The following is a 23,018-nucleotide window of genomic DNA, read 5'->3' as shown; positions in this document are numbered from 1 at the left end:
TGATCGAACCGATAATCGTATTTGCAATACCATGTAATCATGGCCGGCCGTTATCTCCGGTACCTTTATTTTTGTTATCGCCTCGTCGCTCGAGTGCCCTTATTAACGGATTAACGGATCATCGAGCGCGCGTCGTCGCCGCCGCTGACTATTCTCTTCGTTTCTTTGCCAGTTAAATTAAATCGCCAACACTGTTTACCTTCCCCGATGGTTACAGCCGTGGAATCTATTCACAATCACCGGCATAATTGCTTATCCTCGTAGAATAATGAGAATGAGATGCACGACTCTTTAACGCAGCCACGCCAGTCCGTCTATCTCAATTTATACTATCTAAGGCGACAGCGTTCTCGTTGCCGGCGATAATGCGTTATTTTGCATTGCCAATACCCGATCATATACACTCGGCGACAAAACTATATGGACGATTATGTTTTTCGTAGATTCTCTTATGGAGTACAATGACTGTCGTTAATATTCAGACACACTTTCGAAGAGAATTACTTTTTTATTAGGTTGGTGGAAAATAATAGTGGTTCTCATCTGGTTAGCACTAAACCTACCGACCATCAAAAGTGACTGGTGTGTACAGTATTATAAAAATAACAAGATTATTTATATTTTGTGCGATTTTTACTACAACATATACTGGAGTCAAAACATATATTCAATAAATTACCATGAAAATACTTTAACAATTTCAAGAATTGTCAAATAAAAAATCTAAAATGGGTCATTTGACCCCTCGTGGTAGGTTTAGTGTTAAACTTTAGTGATTTTTCTGAAACGGAATTCTATATCATTGCGGATTTTTATGCATTCGTGAAATAAATTGGTTAGATGAAATATAGAACAGTAAAAGATTAGAAAAATTTAAGAACATTGTGATACTGTTTTTAATGTAACAAAAGTCATTAGGGGATAGAATCGATTTTTGCATAATCTATGCAGAACAATTTTATTTTGCATGAAGATTCACAGTCTAATCATTGCATTCCTATAAAGGGTCATCAATTAAGAGCTATACATGCTTCAATTGAAATAAAAACGTAATGTGGTATAAGATATCATAGACAAATAATTTCATTCAAATGACCGCCTCAGAACCTCTTTCAAAAATCGATCCGAGAACACCGATTTTTAGCCACTTTTCCACATAAATTGTCATCTGTGGCAGCAATAACAAGATTAATGTGGATTTTTAAATCATCTAGTGTTGTCGACTTATTGGAATAAGCTACATCATGTAAAAATATCTTCTTAGAGGAAAATGAAAAGTAGAGGCTTCAAGCTTTAAAATATGAGTCCAGGCCTGTAGTTGTACTACAGAGTAAAGGCGCGATATTTTTCCAACTACTGTGTTCTGCACGGAGACATATCGTGTAGCGGCATTATTTTTTTATGACTGCGTCTACCGCGCCGAGAGTACAGACGAAACCGAACGTAGGAAAGCACAAAAAGTAAATACGAATCGCGCGGCCGAAGCGTATTGGTGTGAACCACTACTAATCCAATTACAAAACTTCTTTATTTGTCATAATTTTTTTATGGGACTTTCGTCAACTTATTTCTGGCATTTTTTAATTAAAATAACACCAAACACGATATAATTTCAACTGTATTTAGTGGTTCAATCGACGATGAAAGTTTTGGGCTCAAGGAAGGACAGCGAACACGCGGGCCTTTGTACTGTGCCGGCGACGGCGACTGTCCGCGTCTCTTTCTTTTCCATACGCTGCCCTTCCTTGTGTCCGAAACTTTCATGGTCGATTAAACCACTAAATACACATGAAATTATATCGTGTTTGGTGTCATTTTAATCAGAAAAATGCCAGAAATAAGTTGGTGAAAGTCCCATAAAATAATCATGAAAATAAAGAAGTTTTGTTATTGAATTAGTAGTGGTTCACACCGATATACGCGAACCGAGATCAATCTTCGCCACCCTGCGGCGTTGGCCGGCGGTGGAGTGGATAGACACTGGACCAATTCTGGGTAGAAGGTCGCGGAGAAACATCGCGAGTTTACTGTATTTGCTTTGATGAAATTATCATAATTCAAATATCGACAAGTATGCGAGAATTGGAAATGTAGTGTTTAAATACAGTTCGGATCCACTGTATGTGTCCGTTAAGTACTATAAGTATTTACTACCGACGAAATACGTATACTTCTTCAAAATGATGTGACTGTATCACTAAAATCACAGTGATCTGATAGTTCTGTCGCAGAGTGTACCAAAGATGTAAATACGTAGTTAATGAACTTACAGATCCGGAGAAACACATTTTACGCGCTCATTTATGAAATTGACAGGCACTGTGTACGCTCGTTATCGTTGTGCTGAATAGACCGTTATCACTCACAAGGAAACATATCGAAGTGACGTTCATTTCAATGCAGCTATCGTAGAAAGTAGTTGTCAGAAACATATTTCAGACAGATACTTTCTCATAAAAGTGATGTGCAAACTGGAGTGAAATAGAAATTTGTTTTCTTTCTTAATATGTCAAATAGGTTAAAAATAATACTATACTTCAATGTTTTTACTGTGCTCAATTATACGTCTGCCCAGTTTTGTCATAAATGCGTAAAATCCGCTGTTTATTTATGAGCCATCATTCACGCGCAGTTACGTAATTTTGCATGTGTGATTATAGTGATTATTACACAAATGCGGAGATGCATGCGTCACTCGGTAGCTAACTAAATTAATTTTTGGCTGATTGAAATTATTAAGAGAAGAAATGAGAATGCCTATGTAGCTTTTGAATCTTGCGATTAAAGCACAGACAATTTTTATTTTGTATACGAATCTGCAGTCTAGTAGAAAATTATATTATTATAAATAAATGTATTATCAAGTCTTCATTAAAGCAGCAAATTGCTTAATTATGGGGAACCCTTAATGTTGGGAATGAGAATCATCAGTCGAATGTATTAGAAACTACCAGAGCCTGAAAAATTAGAAAAAAAATTGCGAAATTGGTATTTTTATTCGTCTTGCAGAAAATGTAAGAAAGGTTCAACTATTTTAATTGCCTGCACTTTAAGAAATTGGATATTATAAATATTTTATACTGTAAAGTATGTACGTAAAAAAATATATTGTACTGTTCACACATAAATGTAAGAGAAGATGATTGTACTCGATTTGATCAGAACATGAATGGAAAAGTTAATAAGTTACTATTTTCCAATACATTATTTAAATAAAGTTCTCTGGGCCCTCCCTGTTTATACATTTCTTATAATTTATGACAGAAATGAATAGCTGTAATTAGAAACAGAAGGAAAGGAATCCCTAAGTGGCTTCTATTTCTTGCAATTGATTCAGACCATTCTTATTTTGCATAAAAATCCGTAGTCATCAAGTAATACACAATCTAGCCACTTAAAAAGCATTTCTAGTTCAAATAGCACGTGCAGCACGTTTCACTCCAACTTAAAATGTTATTTTTACCATTATGAAAACGACTTAAGACACATACGTGTAGAACAACGTCTTTATAAAAAGTGCTTTCTACTAAAATTGCACAAAAGCGGGTGGATATTGTGGATATCTCACTTCGGCACGTTTCTTTGTCAAATGCGCAACTTTCACTCGAATCTACAACCGAATTCTCAATGGGCTCGCGCGGTTTATTTCCTTTTCCTTTTCGCAAGCATCTACCTATCTCTCTTTTTCTCTCGGCCGATTTCTATTTCGTCGTTAATCGCCGTAGAATGCGGATGGAATAAACAAAATGCTCAGAATAGCTGCGCCCATTCCTGTCAACTTTTCACTGGAAATATAAGGAACAGTAGTGAAAAATGAAGGCCAAGGATTTAGCACTATCTCGCGAATGGGCTTCCACTCGCGCAACCGAACATATACGAAGTATGTATTGTACACGTACTGACTCCACGTGGCACCCAGCGCCATTTAACAGTCAGCCATAAATTCTCTATGAAATTATTGCTCCGTTTTTCCTTTTCTCTGTGCTTTAATATACGAGTCTCTCGATTCGATGGACCTGGCGTTCGCTAAAACAATCGAGCAATACAAAACTAATACATGTCGAATATCGATTTAACTCTTTTTTCCTAATCAATTCTGATTGACCGTCTTATTTTTATTATTATATCTTGCATTCTATACAAAATAAAAATGTTCTGCATCTATTTCAAGGTGCATACTGTAACAAAATAAAAAAGAGTTTTCATTCCTTTAATACTTTTAATAAATTGGTTATAATATTTGTTATAAATAAATAGATTTCGCAGTCTTTTGTTATCTGTATCAATCTAAATTATCTATTTATATAATTTATAGATTATATTGAATGCCTGTTATAGTGAAATTGTGAAAACTACTAAAAGTCTATTTATGTATATTATGTATAAATTGTACGGTTGTATTCTACAAGAAACAGCGACCAAATAGAAAGTTCTTTTGTTCATTGATAACTGCGATAATCTAAAAAAAAAATACACATATATGTATATGGATAATTCCAAATTTTTTTTATCCTTTTATTCCTGCAGAATGCACCTGCTGATCTTTATCATACATTGACATAAATGCATAAAATCCACAGTTTACTTATTACAAGAGCATCTTTATAATGTTGGTAACCATTGCATTAACCCCTTCCTAATTTCCTAAAAAAGAAGAAAACTTATATCTATTGTGTGCCTATATGTTCTCCAATATCTATGCATTAACGAAACCAAGATAGAATTTCATCTCTGTTTAGAGAAAATTAATAATATATGTACATACTTATTAGATCCTGTTCAGAATCATCATCACGTATCTGACACGACATTGTAGGGCAAGGGGTTAAATCACTAAGGCCAGTCTCCTTTTGTTTGGTTGAACCCTCGAACAACGGACGATTTTTATAGCTATATGTATAATTGGCAATGCTTAGGACCGTTCACAGCTCTAATTAATAATTTTTAAAAATTTACTTTTGATGATACCTCGTGAAGACACATTAGTCTTCCCAATATCCTCAATGAAACAGCTATTTAGTTAGTTTAATTGCCACAAATTGAGTACTTAAATGACAATATGGATGTTCCCAATTTGTATACGGAGGGTTAATTATTCTCGTGTTAATTTTGTCGATGCCAACTATTTCAGTCGCATTATTACCCATTAACAAGTAGTAACAATATTACTGAGTCCCAGAGTTGGGCATTAATCAATTAAAATTTTAACCAAGATTGATTGATTAATGTGTACGATTAAAAAAGATAATCATTGAAAAATGGACGATTGATTCAATCGTTGATTAAAAAAAGAAATCATCGAAAAATCGGAGACTGATTCAATCAATTGTTGAAGTTAATCGCCACACGGTCTGTCCATAAATTGTAATAAGGAGGGAGAGAGAGACAGTGAGCGGAGATGGGGAGAATTGACAGAAATATATCTCAACAAAAACTCAGTTTACAATTTTTTCAGTATGCATACAGTTTTGATTCCGTATTTCATTATTTCAGCAGTTATTTATTAATCACTTATCCGATTGACGATTACAATCGAAAAGAATGTAATCGTTAACCGCAATTAACGACTAAAGTAGGAGTTTAATTGTTACTTGCGATTAACGATTGAACTACAAAGTTGTTCGTCAATCGTTGATTAAATTTTTGCTCAACTCTGCTGAGTGAACTCTGCAAGTATCAGTTCGCGAGACAAAAACAGAAATTGCCCTGGAAGCTCAAACGTGGATGTTACGAAAATACAAAAGGAACGTTCTTAAAAAAGAACATTCCGCCACAGAGAATGTTTTAGCGACGGAATAGGGTTTAGTCGTTCGCGACTGGCATAGCGTCGAGCCATTAATTCCGCGAAAGAAATCGGAGTTAAGGAAACGTAATCCGAAAAGGACGCGACAGACGCCAGGCGCCAGGTATCCTACATTTTATTTACAAATAAGGAAGCCGTTGCCGAGGTTTTACGTGATTTTCTATGTACAACGCGGTCGAGGCCTGACGAGCGTTACGTGCTTCCATGACGAAATACCGTGACAACGAATAAGATTACTGGAGGGGAAGAAAAAAGCTTAATTGGATATTCAGCGTAGACCGATTATCGTCGCGCATTGTTAAACGCGCCTATTGCTCGTGAATCTGTGTAAAACTAAAGAGAAATGCAAATTATATGTGCATTGTAAATTGCTGGCCTGCATACTATCGCTCCATAAAACTCAAAGTTCGCGCCAACGAGTTCGTGAGCATTGCGCGAGCTTCAATAGATTTCGTATGTTACGCTCGATCGTTGTGTTCATACGTTATGCTCATACATTGTGTCCATATGTTATGTAAGATTGAGGTTTGATAGAACAAGGTAGATCCTTTTCAAGTATCGTCTATTGTTTGAGAAGGTATGCTGTACCAACTGTTTGAATATATGATATACCGTAAAATGTTTCATTGATTGAATTTATTTATGTTATAAAACGTGTTTCTTCGTAATGTGGCATTTAACTGCAGACTTTATGCATTTATAAGAAAAATTAATAAGTGAAAAACAAAACTGTGAAGACATTACATTACAAAATTTAATTTTTTCTTCACGAACGGTTAATTAAACTATTAATCTAACATTAAATTCATGATCAGCGATCGCAAAGACCTTGGTACACGGTATTCTTAGAAATTTTTTTGGTGTTCTTCGAGTGTTTTTAATGCTTGGCCAACTTCTGGGTTTTTTTGCACACTGTGAAACTCAGAAATAGGAAGAGAAAGAAGTTGAAAAGGTAATGAAAGGTGGAAACGAATGAAATAAAAAAATAATGAACGAAATGGGAGAAGGAAAAAAAGTAAGAATAGAATAGGGACAGAATAAAAGACTGTTCGAAGGAAATGATGAATAGAAAGCCATAAAGTAGATGGCGAGAAGTATAAAGAGAAGGGAACGCATTTGGCAATTTCCCTCTCCTGTAGAAAGCAGTAACGTTTTAAAATATCGAAACCACGAAATTCTGTGACAAAGACATAGTGCAGCACCGTTATCATTAAAATCCTTCCACTATGCAACGATTATTAGAACGAAATACAACGTGACAGGGATATTCATTCCAGCACGCTATTATGTAAAGTCTTGGCAAAATACGCGCCATTGTTCTCGTTCAGAGGGATTTTTGTTCATTTGGTGGGTGAGCGATTTCGATTCGGGTGATCGCGCGATTCAATACTCTTTCCCCATAAAAGATACGCGATAAAACGAAAGGCAGAACGCTGCTTCTTACGGCCTGGTCGCGATAAAGAAATCTCGCGCGCCCCGAATGGAAGTAGAAAGCGCACGCGGACAATGACAGCGGACTTGTCCACGGGTAATAAATGCGAGTTCGCTAATTGATTCTAAGTAACCAATAAATTGCGCCGGCTACATTGCAAAAGCGACTCGTGGTGTGCGGAGCGAGCGTGCGTGTGGTATCGTTTCCTAACAGATTATGTTCCTCCTTTTTCCTATTCACGATGCGTTGTCGTCCGACCAAAGTTTGCCAGCTTTTTCACGGTTGTCTGAAAAACGAGAGCCTCGGTCCGCAAGCTTCACTATCAACGATAGCTATAGGTACTGTGCATATGCATTTATGATAGACTTGTGAAATATTCTAAGTAAGATACAGAATCAATCAAAGTCTAATGCTACATTAATAATAAGTTCATTTTTTCAGCCTTTCGGCTGTGAAAAGGGACTCGGTTTACAATCATTCTACCACGCTTATATTAGCTTGCCGAGTTGTCGTTGTTGTTGTCGTATGCGTGAAATCTTGTAATCGAATTTTAAAGTCTGACATCAATCAAATCTTCGGTCTAACTGAATCAATCGACGTTACATCGTTAATTAAAATGTTACGAATATTGAAATGTAGCGTTAAGAATCATTTAAATCTTTTCCTTAATGAAACCGTTGATATTGCCTTTTAGCCAATCCGATATTATTGTTGTTTAGTTTCATGGATTTTTAATAGAAGGAAGGAAAGTTGGATACCGACGCAACGCGACGATAAGTGATTGCCATGCAACAGCAGCGATCTGAACAATATTTAATTACGCGCGGACGTGCAATAAATATGCAATATTCAATTACGCGCGGACGTTCGCGTTTCCCAAGAAGATTAGCAATCGAATAGCGACTATATCTCATAAATATTTAGAGAACGACACGGTTGACTAAGCTTGTTACACATTCCACGGCGAACTTTGATTTTATGTTCATTATGAAAAGCGTATAACGCTGGAAGGACGTGAATTACTGCTGCGTGCGTTTTCCTAATGGACCATTCATTCGAAACTCAACACTACGTTTTTTCCATTCTGAATTTCTTTTGAAATGTTGCGAATTCCCGACGTCCTTTGCATATTTTTCGTGCAAGCCTTCTCGCATGACTTTCTGTTCACGCTACGTGAAGTCAACCATAATTCAAACATCGAGGAATGTTATATCTGCACTTATGAGCATTCACCATAGGTTGTACATACGTTGTATGAAGATATTAATTTTAACGAAAAAGCGTGGCGTGCAGCGAAAATATTTTCATGAAATAATTTATACACTGTGAATAAAAGTACTTCACTATGACTCCAGTATTTCGCAATAATTTACAGTCCTGTACAGCAGTGTACGCTTTCTTGCAAAATATATAATTTGGTTACTTGCAATCAGACGCAATACTATAATATCTTCTTAGGAAATGTTGTACTCGCATGTACTACGTAATTTCGTGGCAAGATGTGTTTAGTAGGTCTACGAATTCTCCGTGAACTACAGTAATATGTATATGTACATATGATTTTCAGTAGAACATAGTGCTACATGCATAAAGCTGCGTTATCTTTTAAAATATAGTATTACACGAAAAACAGTATGACATAAGTATCCTTGAGTATTCGACAGAAAATAGTAATTCGTACTTTTATTTACTCATACTCGTACTACTAATTTATTTCGCTACAATGTAATAGTACGTAACTTTCGATAGAATGAGGCAGTACATACGTATTTTCATTATATAACAGTATCACACTATAATATTAGGCACAAGTTTCGATGCAGGCTTTTGTATCGAACCTTATTCTTTTATATTTATAATTTCCTTTGCTTTCTTGCTAATTAATAAACTTATGTAAGTATTCTATGATTTTAACGTACAAAAATATCCGACAGAGGAGATAAACTCCATTTAAATATACTGTAGTTTCCATAAAAGACTGCCATCTAGTTATTAGCTTGTATAATTCACTTTCATAAGCAATAAAGCAATACATAAATTAATACATAAATAGATAATTATTAGGTCGTTATCTGAGTGTTTGCGTATTTATCGTAGCTTGCCTATCAATAAGATTTCACCAAATATACATATCTTTATCAAGATAGAATATAAATCGATTTATAATTACTTAAATTCAATCTTTAAACTTTAAATCATCTTAAAAGATCGAAAATATGTACGGTATATAGCTATATCCTCTTAGATTCTGCTGTTTTTTCAGTTTTGTATTAGACCTATTCATTTTTGCTATAAGTGCATAAAATCCACAGTCTAGTGATTACACTAATACTGGAACACACCACTCACGGACCACACTAGCATAAATATTTTATGTGCTTAGTATTTTTATCTAACTATATTGGGTTGTGTAATAAATTCCCGCGTTTTTTGTATTTTATATTTTTCCCGCAATTTTGTGTTTTGTTAGGTAAAGTATACTTTTTCTTGCTCTACAAATCTATCTGAAACCATCGCTAACCATCTTCACTCCATGGGCTTTACTCAAAAACTTGAGTTGGGTGCCACACAACTCGAGTGAGATGTCGAGCAGATGTCGAAAATGAATTTTTCTGCCTCCTGGAACTTCCATTGAAAAGCCTGACAATTGATTAAAATTAATTCGAAAAATTGAAGCAGATAGGTTTGTAGAGCAAGAAAAAGTATACTTTACTAAATGCAAAAAACGAGGGAATTTATTACACAACCCAATATATCGAAATATATATATATTTTTGTAATAATATGTACGAAACCTCGCGAGGGTCACAGCGACAGCGCAATCACGCGACAACCATCATCTTGTGGTTGTTGCGTGATTCAAAAGTGGCCCGTGTGACTTATTTTTTAGACCTAACAGTATACGATCTTCATAAGTTCGTAATGTGATGACGACATCGTAACAATCAAGAATTCCACGCGATCATCACCTTAATTCTACGCTGGCCGAATCATTGACGCGTTCGGTCGAACGATTCACAACTGGCCTCGATGAACGAGCAGATCTCGAAACGAGCTCTGTTTGAAGCCCGCAAAATCTCGTGACAAGGGTCAATATTCGACTTGTCGTTACAGAAGCTGTGTAACACAGTAGGACATTGGCCTAATCTACTCAGTCGAATTACCGTTCTACGCTTACGCAATTTTTTACTCGAACAAGCGGTCAAACGGTGATTCTACGTGCAAAAGTAAGTCTAAGAAAAGGAATAACAATTTTGTGTTTAACGCCTCGTTTGCGAGAAAATCGAATTTGAAAATTCAACAGATACACATGCCATTGGATAAGAATCGGCTGATGTGTCTGTTCATGAACTACCGATTGTACTTCTTGCAGACTACACTAGACCACGGGAACCCGGCGGACTTTCAAACTTGTACCTTCATTTCGGAAACACCCTATATGCCTGTAAAACACACTGCATACTATAAGTATTTTTTATTATATTAGGCTATCGTCCATGCCAATCTTACATTCATACAATATAGGGTGATTCTGGGAACTGGGTTTTTTTAAAACGTCCAATGATCTTATTTTTTATGTAGATGCACCGATCCACCCGCCAGGTGCAATTGCACTTTATTATTTAATGCAACCCAATATTTTGTTAAACCAATCGATCCCTTTTATTATCATACGTATAAAAGTACTAACCCAAGGCCATCGAGATGTCAATACTACACGAGAAATATTTTCATTCCTCTATTGTGTAGATCTGATAGCATTCTACAAACAATAGTGGGTATTCACTTCGAACGGACCACTTTCATATAATTACCGGCATATTCATATTTGCAATCGAATGAATTTCCGTTAGATAATAATATCGAGACTGTGGATCTTTATGCAAAATAAATTTGTCAGCATCTTTTGTAACGAACAGGAACCAAATAAAATTGTCATTCTTTCTTCAATAATCTCAACAAGATGAAAATAATACGTCGATATTTTTAAATTACTTTCCTGTTTCAAATTTCGTCCATTCATTTTTGTTGTAAATGCATAAAATCCGCTTGTCTGATAATACTCAGTTTTCCCAATAATTCAGTGTTCCTTCAGTTTTACGGAGCAGTATAACAGCATTTTACCGATTTCGTGAGCTACGCCCCGTTCCACCCCGTCGCGCGTCAGCGTCGCGGTGCGGCGCGGCCTCCGATAAGCGTCGGTATAACGACCCGTGAGAGAGAGGCCGAATTAGCCGGCGGGGTTTCGGCGCGAAAAAAAGGAAGCGCGGAAAAAAGGAACGTGGAATGATAAAGGAACGTCGGCGCGTGAGAAAGAGGGCGTGGAAAGGGGGAGCGGGCACGATGGCAAGGGAAAATGAAGAGGGGACCTTGCTGGTAAAGGGGGGAAGATGAAGAAACGAGAAGAGGAGTGGAAAAGGTTGTCGGTCGGGAGTCGTGGGAGAAACAGAGATAGGGAGTGCTAAAGAGAGAGACGAGAGGTCGGGCGCCACGGTTTAGCGCCATGGCGCCGGCTATATTACCGCATGGCGTCACTTCGATTAAGCCGTGCAATCTAAATGTAAATATTAGCATACGTAATGATCGGGCATAACGCGCTCGCGCTCGCGCGCGTTTGCCCCGGGAATGAGAATAGACGAGGAGAAATACGGATGGAGAGGGAGGGTTGGAAGGTCGTGGAGGAAGCGTGGGAGGAGATCTTTTGCGATTCATTCCTCTACGATCGAGACCTGACCGACGCGACGTCGATATTGTGCGTGTTCTTCTGTTGTCTCTCTCTCCCTCTCTTTCTCTCTTTCTCTCTCTTATCGTGTACAATGCATGCACAGTGATCCAAACGGTCGAATTAGCTGGCCAAAATTAACCCCTTGCCGTACCATTTTCTTTACAGTTACAGTGATTAAAACGTCTTTATGCTAAAAAAATGTCGTACGAGTTACATCTATTATAATATATTTATGTTTATATTATATATTTATATTACATTCATATTATAAAAAGTCGACGTATCATTTATTTTAATGCTTCAATATTGATTACAAACGAATCAAATCTTATTTAATCTAAAATGACACGCGTAACATTCATATTTGTTAGACTTCGTTAAAAACCTTCATCACGAGTCTGGCTCGTCAAAATACGGCAAGGGGTTAAAAATACCTTCATATCGACTTTTTTCTCTGTATCTACAAACAATATAGAATCTTAAGGTGCAGAAGACATGCAATATTATAACTTTGCGATGCTTAATATCCGAAAGAAATTTCCGTAAGTAGAATCCTTCTTTAATAATTTTTTCACATCTATTTATTTGTTTTCTAAACAAAAGAAAATACTACGAAATTGTTAAATTCAATAATAAAAACTAACCAAAAAATGCTTGCTAATATTGTAAATGTTTAAGAACTAGAATCTGATAAAGAATTAATGGAATCAGAATTTTCATCTAAACATTCTTCCGAGCCGGATGAGGGTGTAAGTATCTTCATCAGGATTCGTTATAGTAATTTAGTATTTGCTTCGAAGAAAGCAACCAAAATACGCGTTCTTACAAGCTCTTATTTATAAAAATCAGTGGCAATAAATATATTATTAAATACTAGGTGGTACCGCCCCCTGTTCGCTTCGCTCCCCAATCCTCGCGACCTCGCCACTCGGAGTTTTTGCGTGACAGAACTACTTTATATAATAGAAAGAAAGATATGTATAATATTATATTATATATTATAGTTTATAATTGAAAGGGTTATAATATAGTTCATAATTGAAAGCAATTGCGTTCGCTGCCGTGCAACTATAAAACATACTCTAGCTCTAGACACAAAGGGTGAACGTTAGCCGACCTAAATCTCTTTTTATTGCAAATATAAATCCTTATAAAGTGTAATACCACTTGAATGAACATCGAGACTCACCCTGATGTATAATAAAATCATTCGCGAATTCTTGTATTACATTCTTCACAAACTTTTGCACAAAAAGGTCTTTTTGTATGTACTATAATCCGCATTATGCTCGTCGCTATATCGCAGGGGTTGAACACACCGGAAAAGACATCAGATCAACGTCTTCCGGAATTCGTATTCCGGAATCACCGTAGATAATCGATGGCGGCGCGAGAAACCGATTAAAAATCCCTGTAACTGTACCGGATTCCGATCGAGACCGCGTCGACGACGTTGCAAAAATCCCGCAGAATGGACACGTTTAATATGTAATGCGTGTACGTTAGCCAGCTTCGATGGGGACGATTTACATATACCCGTTACTTATTCGCGGGACATAAAATCTATCCAGCCTTCGCTTCTCGTGGCAACTTTTGCATCACACTGCCATGCCGGCATTGCCGGCCAGAACGACCGCGATTTATTCTATAACAAAACCTGTGGGATTCTGCAACCAATGTTTCTTTTCGAATTGTAACGTGTTGGTAGCGTGAGCTCGCGCAATATCGATACCGGTGATGGTCCATGTCGAACAAGTGCCATTTTAAAATAAACTTTCCAATTACAAAAACTCAAAGGAATAAGATTTCCGTGGTACCGTATTAAACCTCGGACAACGGGCGATTTTTATAGCTATATAATTGGCAATGATTATGACCGTTCACAGCACTAATTCATAAATTTTTAAAAATTTACTTTTGATGATATCTCGTGTAGACACATTAGTCTTTCCGATATCCTCAATGAAACAGCTATTCAGTTCGTTTAATTGCCACAAATTGTGTACTCAAACAACAATTTCAAGTATATATTACGTCGGAAAGAAAGTTCTAGCGGTTTTTATTATGAAATCAAAGTGTAGTTCAGTTTATTTATTTTTATCGGTCCGAAAGAGCAGTGATTGAGGAAACGGAGAAAAAATATTAAGCATAATTTTTATTAAATTTGGCAGATTTCTTTATTTACGAGCTTGATGTTTGCTAGACTGCGGATTTTATGCGTTTATGACAAAACTGAATCGTTAAAATACAAAACTGTGATGACATTAGTAGAAATTCAGAAAATCATTGAAATTCGACTTATCGAAATTATTATATTAAAAGAGACATTTTTACTTAATCTGTTTCTTATAATTGACTTGGAACATTTTCATTCCGATCCGCAATTTAATGAACAGTAAACTACAGAGTTTATGCATTCATGGCAGTAAAACGATTATAATTATTGAAGTTATTAAAGAAATTCATATTCGGCTCCTGTGGTTTGCAATTAAGCCAGACAATCTTTATTTTGTATGAAGATCCACTGTCAAGTTTGCGACAAAATGGCGCCGAATCCTTTGGTTTTGGTTAGTTGTGAAAAGCGAAAGGCATGATGTACACGTGACACATCATACGAACAGTCTCGGCTGGTATTTATCGTGGGAGACAATTGGAACACGTGTGGAGAAAGACAAATGTATTTGTATACATATATGTACAATATTATACATATATGTTAATATGTACTTACATATAACTTATATGATATAAGCATTTCGTTGCCGTTATGTGCTTGGCGAGTTCTTTGACCCCGTATTTACCATTTTCACTAATGTTTCGATGAACATTTCGATTAATGTGAAATCTCACCTGGGATTTTATTCTTTTACACTTTATACAGTCGCATTTGTGTATGTTGAAGTTCATGAAGTTCATCAACTCCATGCATCAGGCAACGTCATACTCAGAAAAATAAAATTCTACATTGCTCAGAGAGTATACATTAATCCTGAGCACTCCTTCATTTAATAACTTGATTACGCCTCTAAGAGATTGCAAATTTCCAATAAGTCTCTAACCTTTTACTCAAATAATATAAAGCATTTTTGAATGTCATCAGTAATTTTAACTTTCAAAAATGCTTCGTATTAAAATGTTCTCAAGAGCTTCGCTATAAATGTCATCAGTAATTTTAACTTTTATAGCGGAGCTCTTGAGAACATTTTTAAAATTGATATCCTCCATTCTAATGTTAACAAAAACATCGTTGCTATTACCATTACCAAGCAACAGATTAAGAATGTTTCCACAGCGCAGCGGCGTGATCGGAGTGCAAGGGGTTAACATTTTACAAATAAAATTGACTGACAGTTGACATTCAATGGATGATGAATCTGCAATTTTATTGCACATAAATTGATGGTACTAAACTCGTGTATTCCCCATATTATTACAACGAGTTGCCGTTGAGGTTAATTAAAGCTAACGACGGACGAACGTTAACATTATTTATCGTACAAGGTGCTTCAACTACACGCGGCGAGCATTTGAAAAAGCGATTGCGCAGAGATAAAGTAAAACGAAAATTGAGAGTGACGACATTGCGTTTGGATGTAACAGAGGAATGTTATGTATTTATTAAACGCGAAATCGGACGACGCGAAGACGCGCATGAAATAAATGATCTTCGTAACTTTGTAACGCGGCGACGATGATATCGTGACGAGAAAGAATTTCGCATGACGGTCACGATCATCGAGTAAGTTGTCGTTTGGCAGGCTGGTTGCCCCCCGCTGATAGAAGGTGAAGACGCCATGTCACCGACTCGTGTCTCTCTTTTATATCCCGCGAAAAGAAACTATGACCCGCGAACCTGTCGATTGGCCTGTCACATTGATTCTCATCGTCTCGAACGACGAAAACGACATTCTCGTCGGACATAGCGGAACGAGGCCGTCCAATCGGCGCTTAATGACGAGACTCGTTTGAATTTCCCGCCACTCCCCGCCCCGCAAGAAGGGAGTCCACATTGATGACCACGAATACCACTAGTCGTATCCGCCTCTTTCAATCAAAAATAGATTATACTAAATAATATAGTACTACCTTGCGATGTACAATGTCAAAGCAGAGATTTCAGACCGGTATGATTTTGATAGAGTAAATGTATGATACCTACACACAGGTGGACAAAATGATCAGGCACGGTACACACGGAAAATTTCATATATATGTCGCGAAATCTCAGTGGAAACGAATTATATTCACGGATGAAAAGAAACTAAATTTGGATGGGGTCCAGATGGATACAAATACTATTTCCATGATTCAATATGTACTCACGAATCCAAGACAATTTCAATAACCATGTTTCAGTTCATGGGTTTCGATAACTACTTAAAAGCAATAATGTTTCAATGATTATACTTGAAAAGTATTCATTTTATACAAACTGATATCAAACCTCGGAATGAGTACTGACAAGTTTCGAAAAGATACTTATAAGCACCTTGATGTCGAAAGGATTCGAATCTTTCACAAGTAGTACTCGAATCTTGGAAATCAGAACTGCATAGTAAGCTTTAAGCACTTTCTTTATTAAATTCCTAACTATTTATGTCGTTATTATTTACAATACTTGGTTTTATCCTATTTCTTTTTTTATCCATGATATTTTCTGCTTTTGAAAACACTCTTTCTGAAGGTACAGAAGGATTATACAAAAATAATCACGTGCTATTTTTGATAAAATGGGATACTTCCTTGAATTTTCACGCCAAATTAATAACGGGTCTTCTTTGCGTTCTAAATATTGTGATTTTAAAATAATTGATTCTAAAGGTAACAAAAATAATGATTAGAAAAATCAAAGAATTTCCACGTAAAAACCTTGAGGTGCCTTATCATGTTTACCACAAATGTATTACTGCGGGTGTACATTTATTACGGTATTTTTTCCCAATGAGATTAAAGTACGTAAAAATAAATATTTTGCCCTGAATAAATTTATACCATTCAATAAGAATGTATTCTCGTTTTGGCGAGGCAAACAAAATCATCAATCATTCTCATATTTTTATAATCTGACGATATAAAAAAATTGACGATTTAGTATTTAGTATTTAGTTCGATTATTTGAACTGATGATATCTCAATTCTTCATAACTCTCCCAATGGGTGTTTCACATGTAAACAGTTCGATCTAAAGCGATCCGTACATGTATAGTAGAAATAATTCATTGTACAAATGACACAGTGAAGATTGAGTCTAGTTCTGTAACTGCGCAGCTAAACTATCATCCGAACACTCGTGTTCTACTGATTAGTATGGATAATCGAGGTTCTGCTTTATCGTGAATTAAACGTTTCTTAATTATTTCCATAAATTGTGGTATGTGGAAATGTGAAGTGAGGCGAACAGTGGCGGGGTCTGATTTTCGAAAAGTGAAGGCTTATAGCTCTTTAAGAAATGCGAATCCGTTTTTTGCTGCCAAAAATCCACAGAAAAACTGAGTAATTGACCGCACAAATGTTTGGTAGTATATTTTTGAGGAGGAGAAAGAAACACGAATTCTCTTTATTGCGTCCGCGGAGATATCAATGGTGGACGAACGACGAGGAGCTCTGCCGCGCTATTCAGCCACGTTTTCTCGCTCGAGCTGAACTGTGAAAGGGTTAACACACCGCGTCCCCGGGAATTATGCTGTATCGTCGTTTAAAGAGGCTGCCGCAGCCTTTTCGCCGACGCTGTCCGCTTGATTGCGATCATTCATGGTTAGTCTGGTGCCGACGGGACACGAGTTGTCGCTTGAATCGCCGTTAATTTCCCGCCCGCGCCCGTGGGAATGCGAGTCCGCATGAAATTAGAATGAGAAACGGCCAGACCTTTCTATACATTTGCAAATTTTATGGGTACTCTTTCTTATACGATTTGCAAACACCACGCAACCACTGAGAGTTCGAAATGCTTCCCGGAAATAAGCCAAGTGTCCATTATTTACAGTCCAGTGATGAATTCGAAGAGAAAACGATAAAAGGAATTCACAAGCTGGTAAATACGTTCTGCACGAACGATCCTTTCAAAAATGAAACGTTACTCACCAGCATATTCAAAATCAGACGAGGTAACATAGTGCTACAGCTCGTGACGAGCTGTCTTGAAGATTATTATTGGAGCAAGCATATTGAAAACACTTTTGTTTGTAATTGTTCAAACAGTTTTTTATTATGACATATATTTATTACGTTAGTAATTACATACTTATTAAGTTTTTGCACACGTTAAGATTGTTTTAGATAGGTACTTAATAAATTGACAGCGTTCTTATTTGACAATTGCTGGAATTATAAAGACGATTTGTAGAAAATCAGATTTTTCTATTTCAGCATTCATTGTAATAATAAATGTAGTTCTAGTAATGTAAATTTTACTGTTTTATAAGGCAATACAAAGTCAGTCATTTTCATTTAGTGTTAATTGTATTCAATTGCGGTAAAATGTGTATTTTCAACATTTTTTATGGCTTCTGTATTATTTATAGCTTCTAATCATTATCTTAGGAAAGCCAATTTAACGCCGGCAAACGGCCCTTGTACGTGAGTAATAATGGGGATAGTGTAAGCTATAAATAAGCCAGAAATAAAATAATTGGAGCCTGCAGGAGGAAAGGTGTCTCGTAGAGAGGACCGTGTGAAAGGTAGCTTGTTAGGTGTGCACGGAGATTTTGGCGCTATTTTCGCGAACATCTTTTTTAATCCTGAATAACGACCGTCCTTCGGTCAAACGTACCGTGTAAAGTGTCGGTTCCACCGTGAATGTCATTGAACGGCCGCACCAGCTCTTTCTAGTCGCGTCTACTTCTCGTAAAATCACGAATCTACACCCTAACCTTTCCAGAAAAACTCGGCGACGTTGGATATTTGCATGCGAGGAACGCAAAAGGCTCATTCTTATTGAAAAAAGATATCCGAAACGGGTCGATCGGTGTTTCGGCCAAAAAATTGTTTTCTACAATCTTTAACCAGTTGCTGTTTCCGTCTATTCCTTTTGTTTCTCGTGTAGACGAAAATAAGATCGAACAGAAGCTTATACGTTTATACACTTTTTTTTTACACATATTCTTAACGTGCAAATTGCGCTACTATTGACGCAAGAATTTAGTGATTGTTTAGAATAAAAATGTAACGAAAAATTGTAGAGGAAATCACGTTTCACTTTCCACTATGTTGTTTTGCTTATTGTTATAGGAGTTTGAATGAACTGTTTTCTTTATTAATGATTCAATACGTTTTAATTGATTGTATTCAAATGAACTCGATGCACATTTCTATTTTCAACTAATAGTACAAGGAGCACCGCCCAATGATCACGAATATAGATGAACGCTTGTGCGTGCCGAAGATGACGTAATGGATCGAAAAGTGCAGCATTTTCGGCACCTTACTCCATCCGAAATGCGAGGGAGATAAAGAAACGAGGCGCCGCGGACCATATGGCTTTGCGGATGCTGCGTACACACGAGATCTCCGGTAATTTCAATCGATGGATCACAAGCCGAAGCCAGACCGTCATCTATATTCGTCATTCATGTATCGTCTGTCCTAGAATCCATCCGAGATTCTATTAGAAACCGAATTATTCATAAATCATATCGAGGAATCATTTATAATCCCAGTATTAGAATAGAATGTCCATCTTCTCGATAGTTACATCATCCCCATCTCAATTAGAATGTCGAGATTAGAATCCTTTTCTTTGTGCACAGGATGTTTCGTAATGTAACGCGTCCAGCAGAAAAGTTCATCGCATCCTTCGGCTTAACATGAGAAATGAATCTGTACCCGCGCACAAAGGGCGAAGGCTAGCGAAATGCGGTCGTTCGAAACAGAAAATTGTTTGACACCTTCGAAAATAAAATAGCATAGCGTTGTGATTAATTAGCTATATAGCCTCGACAATTCGAAAAATAACTCCATTCATTCGCATCAAAGAACAAGGTCCATTGATTTTGTTGTTTTCAATATTCACACACACATGTCTGCTATCTTGTAAAATATTATTTCGAAACAAGTTCACACTTCAACTTTTAGAATAATGTATTATCATCCGTTTCACTGGTGCTGATTTGAAACTGTATAAATGCATACTCTTAGAGTATACAGCAATAAAACTACGTGTTTAAATAATTTATGTTTTTAATCTTTTTGAATTATCTTATATGAATTATCTTATTGAATTATCTTATTGAATTATCTTATTGAATTATCTTATGTATAAGAGCTGATGTTCTGTCTTGTAGTTGCCTGAGAAGACTCACGAACAATGCCAGCATTCCTCCCCACTATTAAGTTAGTGCTGAATACATATATTCCTTTCCTATAAAATAATGCAATATTTGGATCACTCAATAATACAATGAACATTTAGATCTCGTGCAATGTTTCGATGAGAACTATAGTAGTTTATATTCTATCATAAAATGTTTAGCTTAATTCCAATGATGTTTCACTGCAATGTGTATTTCTAAAATATCAAATTGTATAAAATAATTGAAATGTATCAAACAATAGACTGCTATTTAATTAAAGTGTAAGGTAAAAGAGAATCTTTAGCGCAACCGTCTCTGAGGGACGTTAACGAAATGCCTCGTTCGAATATTTCGCTATTGGAGATTTTCAAAGTTCAAGGAAGGGAGAGAAGTTAGGTTCATTTAACTGCTAAGGTAAAACGAGCTTTCAGAGCTTCGCGTCTGCAAATTCAGGGTTAAATGGTGGAGACGACGGGTCAGAGAGGTGAAGCAACATCGTCGAGTATTCCGAGTCTCTGTTATTGGCCCGTACCGCACGTATACCAATTAACGTGTCCGCGCAGCTGGACCGGTGCGGTATGCGCCATAAAAGCAACATTCAAAGTAGCGGTGGTTGGCGCCAGCCGGTTCTTTTTCTACCCCACTGCCATTCTTTATGGCCTTTATACAGCAGCATCGTCGCTGAATGAGTGTGCTCCCACCCTTCGTCTACCTTTCTCTTCCCTGGCCTGGTCTCTCTCTTTCTCTCTCTCTCTGTCTCTCTATCTTTCTATCAGACCCAAATAGTATTGGAAGCTTAACAATTATTTGAAATTGATAACTCAAAAGAAAAGCATATTACAATGTCCATATACAATATCAGTATCTATTATAGGAACAAGTAGTATGCATAAGACAAATAGAGTGCACTCACTCTTCTGATGATATCTTCGAATAAAAAATTACAAATTTGTTACGATAGAGTAACGGAAGTAAACACATCTTTATAAGATTTTTAATAGAATCACACAGTCATCAAACATTTGGATACGATTCTTTTAATTAACCGATAATGTATTTTTATCTGTTCAGAGTTCATTCCATTCAAATATTGAATTACTTCCTTATTTAAGGAAGATTTGCTGATTGATAACAAGCAATTTCCATTTTATTCTACTCAAACTATGCATAGGATTATATGCATGCTCGTATTAAACAGAACAGAACATTAAAACGAAATATGCAAACAGTTCGATCTAAAGCAATACACGCACATCACGTTTCATTGTACAAGTCAGAAAGATATCATTTAGCGTACTATCACTGCAGCTAGGAAACCGTTCCATTAAGGTGGGGTGGTGTAAGTGCGCACTAGTGTTTGCAAAGTTGGACTTTAAACTGATGTATTTTCAGTCTGATATGTAAAAACTTAACAATCTTGGTATCAAACTCTTGCCATAGTTATTACTGATGCATTAGTATTATGTAGGGTTCTAATTTTGCTTGAAAATTATCATTTTGATAGGATATTGTACAAAGTGTCAACTAGACACTAGACAGTCAACTAGACAAGTCTCTGAGAGTTAAAAATGCTTTAACCTTGTTTCAAGTGCTACCAGGACAAGAAAAGAATGATTAACAAGCCCCTGCCATAAAATGCTTCTTATTGCATTAAATTATATTGTTTAGTTTTATAGTTATCCATTTGTAAATAAACATGTACTTTTATGCTGAAATATGAAAGGGGATACAGTGATATTAAAACAAAGTTTAAAAATGCTGTTGTACAGGCTGATTATAGTATTTCTTTCGCATTCGATTCCTTGCGCCGGCGTCTTGTAATCGACATGCCGCCATATTCGATCCTCTTTACGTCCCGAGATCAACGCGCATACACGCTGTACGCACGTTGGGATTGGATGAGAGCTCCCATTACCCGAGTCATGCAGAAAGAAGCTTGTCCACCTCTCTTCGCTTGTTGCCTCGGTGTCTCGTGTTCGATCATTTTAGCTGGGAGATTCGATGGCCGCTTAGCGTAAAGCCTCGGCGTGTAAGACCACCGCTTAAGGGACGAACTTTAACGAGAAGTTTCTCACCGAAGGGAGTGTATCGCCGATGGTGTGCTGTCGCTAACCGATTTACGAGCTATAAAGCGATTTTTTTCGTGGCGACGCGACGCTTCATTACCATCCACACAATCTCTTCGGAGTATATCTTGGAAATCATCGCTTTCGCATTTGCGTATATCCTGCTATTTGTCTACCGCCGCGCCCGTGCCCGCACCACCAAGGGTTCACACCTCTTTCGTGAAGCAAAACGTTCGGTATTTCCATGAATCTTCTACAAAAACTTTGGAGGTTCGATTAAAGTTACTTTCTCACCGTAAAATATGCATACTTCGAGCACTATAACAGGATTTTTCTGCGCTTAATAATATCAAGAACAATGCCTGTCATTCCTATAGTTCAAAGACTGTTCGAGTATTTCTGAACTCTTATTTTTTAGCTGATATTTTCAGTCTATATATACTTCTTATAAATATGCTAAATACAAATCATTCTTAACATTCCCGTTCAACTATCGTCCGTGCGGGCAAAGAATTTGGTTCCCTGGGTATAAGCAACTTGGAGGGCAACGAACGAACGACGCGAAGAGACGCGACGCCTCGTCGGGCAACGTTGCATGTGTTCGTCACACGTATTGTCCTTATTAGTGAAGGCAGTGACGGCGATCGACAACAGATCATCCCGAGATTGAGCGCTTGAGACAAGATTTAAGCTGTCCATTCAC

General features: G+C 36.8%; 1 protein-coding gene across 1 annotated transcript in view; it reads left to right on the top strand.

The window, feature by feature from the left end:
• Sog (chordin short gastrulation) overlaps window positions 1-23,018 on the top strand; it is a 173,569-nt gene that overhangs the window by 129,393 nt on the left and 21,158 nt on the right. The gene's annotated exons all lie outside the window — the stretch shown is intronic.

This window comes from Lasioglossum baleicum, chromosome 9 (assembly GCF_051020765.1).
Source record: "Lasioglossum baleicum chromosome 9, iyLasBale1, whole genome shotgun sequence".
NCBI classification, from domain to species: Eukaryota; Metazoa; Arthropoda; class Insecta; order Hymenoptera; family Halictidae; genus Lasioglossum; species Lasioglossum baleicum.
The sequence above is the reverse complement of the archived record's forward strand: the minus strand, read 5'-3'. Positions and strand labels throughout refer to the sequence as shown.